Source organism: Arachis hypogaea, chromosome 6 (genome assembly GCF_003086295.3).
Source record: "Arachis hypogaea cultivar Tifrunner chromosome 6, arahy.Tifrunner.gnm2.J5K5, whole genome shotgun sequence".
NCBI lineage: Eukaryota > Viridiplantae > Streptophyta > Magnoliopsida > Fabales > Fabaceae > Arachis > Arachis hypogaea.
Genome location: NC_092041.1, coordinates 86,994,866 through 87,000,741, shown reverse-complemented (window position 1 = coordinate 87,000,741; position 5,876 = coordinate 86,994,866).

The following is a 5,876-nucleotide window of genomic DNA, read 5'->3' as shown; positions in this document are numbered from 1 at the left end:
GTTTCCTTTCTCACTCAGGGATAAGGCAGTAAAGTGGTTGGAGGCATTCCCCAACGAGAGCTTGGCCACATGGGAGGAGGTTGTGAACAAATTTCTAGCAAGATTCTACCCACCACATAGGGTCAATAGATTGAGAACTATGGGTGCAAACCTTCACACAGCAAGATGGTGAAACACTTTATGAGGCCTGGGAGAGGTTCAAAGACTTGACAAGGAAATGCCCTCCGGATATATTCAATGAATGGGTTCAGCTACACATCTTTTATGAAGGGCTATCATATGAAGCAAAAAAGGCTGTGGACCACTCTTCAGGGGGTTCACTCAACAAGAAGAAAACTATTGAAAAAGCCAAAGATGTTATTGAGACAGTGGCCGAAAATGAGTATTTTTATGCTTCAGAAAGAACTCAAAAGAGAGGAGTGCTGGAACTCAACTCTATGGATGCCTTGTTGGCTCAAAACAAGGCAATTGCAGCACAACTAGCAGCCTTAACAAAGAAAGTGGAGGCTAGCCAAGTCTCAGTTGTCCAGGCTCAAGCACCACCTCAAGAAAAAGATGCACCAGAAGCTTAAGGTGAGTGGGAGCAAGCAAATTATGTGAACAACTCATCTAGACCACTATATGATCCAAACTCTAAGACATACAACCCAGGTTGGAAGAACCACCCAAATTTTGGATGGGAAAACCAACAAGACCACAAGCCATACCACTCTAACCATCACAACAACCATAACTCTAACCACCAATCAAGTAATAATAGACTCCACCATAACTCACAAAACACAACATATCACCCTACACAGCAAACACATAACAACCATCACCAAGATGCATCAACCCCTACCATACAACCATGTGAAACCAGCAGCAGTTTCTCAAAATTGGAGGCAGCCATAGCTCAATTGTCAACACAATTGACCGGAACTGTCTCTACTATGCTAGAAAGGTAGCTGCAGGCTGACAGGAAGATAGATGCTAACCATGAAGAGTTGAGGTCGAACATAAAGAATCAAGGGGCAGCGATCTCAAAATTAGAAGCACAAGTAGGAAGTTTGTCTAAGCAAATACCCATGCCCACACATACCTTTCCTAGTGACACCATGGCTAACTCAAGGGGAGAATGCAAAGCCATAACACTAAGGAGTAGAAAAGTTGGGGAAGAAACACTCCCGAGTCAAAGTCACCAGGAAGAAGAGGCTACAAGGGAACCTGAAATCAAGAATGAAGAAAGGGCCTCTGCACCATCCTCACCAAAGCAAGTTCTAAAGCCTTATGTGCCAAAAGTATCCTATCTATAAAGGCTGAGGAAGGATGGAAAGGACAGCCAATTCACCAGATTCTTAAAAATCTTCAAGAAGCTCCAGATCAACATACCCTTTGCTGAGGCATTAGAGCAAATGTCACTCTATGCTAAATTTTTGAAGGATTTCATGACAAGGAAGAGGAACTAGGGTGAGAAAGAAACTGTGGTACTCACTGAAGAATGTAGTGCTATAATACAAAGGAAGCTTCCCCAAAAATTGAAAGACCCTGGGAGTTTCTAAATCCCCTGTATCATTGGGGACATGAACATTGAGAAGGCATTATGTGATCTTGGAGCCAGCATAAACCTCATGTCTTTAGCCATGATGAAGAGAATGAGAATAGAAGAGGCCAAACCAACAAGAATGGCACTCCAATTGGCTGACAGAACATTTAAATTCCCCCATGGTGTGGTGGAAGACCTATTGGTGAAGGTAGGGGAGTTCATCTTCCCAGCTGATTTTGTTGTGCTTGACATGGAGAAAGAGGCCAATACATCCATCATCCTGGGAAGGCCATTCCTAGCTACTGCTGGAGCCATAATAGATGTTCAAAAGGGAGAGTTAGTCTTGAGACTACATGAAGAAAAGATGGTCTTGAAATGTCTTCAAGGCAATAAGCTACCCCAAGGAGTCCATTAGTGAATGCATGGTGGTGGACACAATTGAGACCCTAGTTCAAGGAGTCCTAGAGGAAGAACCATGTGAAGAAACCCAAGAGCAAGACCAATAAATATCATGTGGTGAGCAACCATTGGAGGCTATGAAAGAACAAATCATGCCCGACAAGTCAAAGAAGTTGGAAGTGGAGGCACCAAAGTTGGAGCTAAAAGCCCTGCCCCTAAATTTGAAGTATGCTTACTTGGGTGATAACAACACATACCCGGTAATCATCAATTCAAGCTTGAGTAGACAACAAGAAGAAGGGGTACTCCAAGTGCTACAACAACACAAGGATGCTATAGGGTGGACACTTGCGGATCTAAAGGGAATCAGCCCTTCAATGTGCATGCATAAAATCCTACTTGAGGAAGGTGCAAAGCCATCAAGACAACAACAGAGAAGGCTAAACCCAACCATGAATGAAGTGGTCCAAAAAGAGGTGTTGAAACTGTGGCAAGTAGGGGTGATTTACCCCATTTCAGATAGCTCTTGGGTGAGCCCTGTCCAAGTGGTCTCTAAGAAGGGAGGGATCACTATTGTGCCAAATGAGAAGAATGAACTAATACTCACAAGAATAGTGACCGGATGGTGTATGTGCATCGACTATAGGAAACTCAATGAAGCCACCCGAAAAGACCACTTTCCCCTACCTTTCATGGACCAGATGCTTGAAAGGCTCGTAGGACATGAATACTACTGCTTCCTGGACGGCTACTCTGGCTATAATCAAATAGTTGTAGACCCTAAAGATCAGGAGAAAACCTCTTTTACTTGTCCCTACAGAGTCTTTGCTTATAGGAGAATGCCCTTTGGATTCTGCAATGCACCTGCAACATTCTAAAGGTGCATGCCCTCCATCTTCTCAGACATGATTGAGAAGTTCATAAAAGTGTTTATGGATGACTTTTTTGTGTTTGGGGATTCATATTCTGATTGCCTATGTCATCTTGCCATGGTGTTAAAGAGATGCCAAGAAACCAACCTGGTTTTAAACTGGGAGAAGTGCCATTTTATGGTGAATGAAGGGGTGGTTCTTGGTCATAAGATCTCTAATAATGGCATAGAAGTGGACAAGACAAACGTGGAAGTAATCGAGAAGTTTCCTCCACCTTGCAATGTTAAGGCAATCAGAAACTTTTTGGGACATGCTGGATTCTATAGGAGGTTTATTAAAGATTTTTCAAAGATTGCAAAACCCCTTAGCAACCTACTTATCTCAAATACCCCCTTTGTTTTTTATAGAAAGTGTATGATAGCATTTGATGAACTTAAAAATAGACTTTCCTCTGCACCTATTATAGCACCACCTAGCTGGGATCTACCCTTTGAATTGATGTGTGATGCATCTGATTTGCTATTGGTGCTATTCTAGGACAGAGGAAAGACAAGCTAGTACATGTTATTTACTATGCTAGCAAGGTCCTTAATGAGAATCAAAGGAACTACACCACTACAGAGAAGGAACTTTTAGCCATAGTCTTTGCTTTTGATAAGTTTAGATCATATCTTATTGGCTCTAAAGTTACTGTGTTCACTAATCATCCAGCCCTCAAATATCTGTTGACTAAGCAAGAATCCAAGCCTAGGTTGATAAGGTGGGTCTTGCTACTTCAAGAGTTCAACATAGAGATTAAGGATCGAAGCGGAGCTGAGAACAAGGTGGCCCACCACTTGTCAAGAATCCCACGCCAAGAGGATAAAGCACAACAACTTGAAGTGAATGAAAGTTTCCCTGATGAGCAGTTGATGATGATTAAGGAGAGTTCTTGGTTTGCTGATATAGCCAACTTCAAGGCTATTGGGGAGCTGCCCACCAACATCAACAAGCACATGAGGAAGAAACTGATCAATGATGCTAAACACTACATCTGGGATGATCCTTACTTGTTTAAAAAGGGTATTGATGGGATCTTGAGGAGATGTATTTCACAAGTGGAAGGGCAAAAGGTATTGTGGCAATGCCACGGATCTGCATATGGTGGCCACTTTAGTGGAGAAAGAACAGCAGCAAAGGTGCTCCAATGCGGATTCTCCTGGCTAACAATATTCAAGGAGGCCAAGGAATTGGTGTCAATGTGTAATGAATGCCAAAGAGCTGGGAATCTACCCAAGAGAAATGAGATGCCACAACAATTCATACTAGAACTTGAACTATTTGATGTATGGGGAATTGACTTCATAGGTCCATTCCCCACCTCATACACAAATAAGTACATTCTAGTGGCAGTGGACTACGTCTCCAAGTGGGTGGAGGCTATTGCAACCCCAACAAATGACAATGGGGTGGTCATGAACTTCCTTAGGAGAAACATTTTCAGCCGGTTTGGAGTTCCTAGAGCCCTCATTAGTGACGGAGGAACACACTTCTGTGACAGACCCTTGGAGACCCTACTTTTGAGATATGGATTGAAGCATAAGGTTGCAACACCTTATCACCCTCAAACAAGTGGGCAGGCTGAGATATCAAATAGAGAGTTAAAGCAGATCCTAGAGACTGTGGGAGCTTCAAGAAATGACTGGTCAAGGAGGCTGGATGACGCTCTTTGGGAACATAGGACAGCCTTCAAAACACCCATAGGTATGAACCCATATCAGTTGGTGTATGGGAAGCCATGTCACCTACCCCTTGAGCTTGAACACAAAGCCTTTTGGGCACTTAAGTTGCTAAAAATTGATGGTAATGCTGCTGGGGAAAAACGGATCTTGCAATTGCAAGAATTAGAAGAGCTTAGATCTCAAGCATATGAAAATGCCAAAATCTACAAGGAAAAAGTAAAAAGATGGCATGATCAAAAGATAGCAAGAAGAGAGTTTGTAGAGGGTCAAAAGGTGCTCTTGTACAACTCAAGACTCAAATTCTTCCCAGAGAAACTTAAGTCTCAATGGTTATGACCTTTTACTGTCCTTAAGGCATCCTCATATGGTCATGTAGAACTCATGGAGAACAAAACTCAAAGAACCTTCACTGTCAATGGCCATAGGCTCAAACATTACTTGGGAGGCTCTTTGAAGGAGCAGAGAGTGAGCTACAAGCTCAACTAAAGAGGAAGGAGTGTCAAGCTAATGACAGTAAAGAAGCGCTGGTTGGCATGCAACCCAACGTTCATATCCTTTTGATTTATTGCTTTTTAGAAATAGTTTTAGGTAGTTTAAATTTCAGTCTGATACTTTTACTTTATAGATGATAGAGTAACGCAACTGTTTGATAGTTGGTGATATTGCAATTTGTTTCCTTTCCCTTGTTTTTCTTTTTCTAGAAATGCAAATTGATGAACACACTTATTGATGATAAGTGATTGGGCTGGGAACTAGCTAAAAAGCTAAGTTTGGTGTGGCCACTAACCACTTAATCTAGGCTTACAACCCTTTTGAATAAATTAATTTTGAGAGTAAGCCCAGAGATTAAGTTTGGTGTGGCCAACACCATATGATATCCACACGGCTAGCCCAACAAATTCTTAATCTGAATGCATTAAGTAAATTGGCTAGGCACACAAGGTCACCTTAATGTGTTCAAAAGGAGTTAAAGAAGGTGAAAGGAATTAATTTTAATACACCTTTATGAACACATTAAATACCCAATGATAAACCCAATTTATGTTATGCAGGGAAATTAAGTTTGGTGTCCCAAGGGACACTCATCAATTGCATTTCAATTATATGTTATGAGAAGAAATGCAAAAGGGTTCTTTTAACTTATGGTGTTTCGGTTTCACTTTCAGGAAAGAGGATGGGGCCCACATGATTGATAGCTCTTCAAGAAAGGAGTCAAAGTGTACTTGCACTTTGGGATTCAACACATGTAGAGAATCAAAAGAAAAGAAAGATTGGCACCTCTTCCCACGCTAGGCGCCACTTCCCAAGTGGGAAAATATAAATTTTTTTAAAATCCCACCACAACCCCACCCCCCT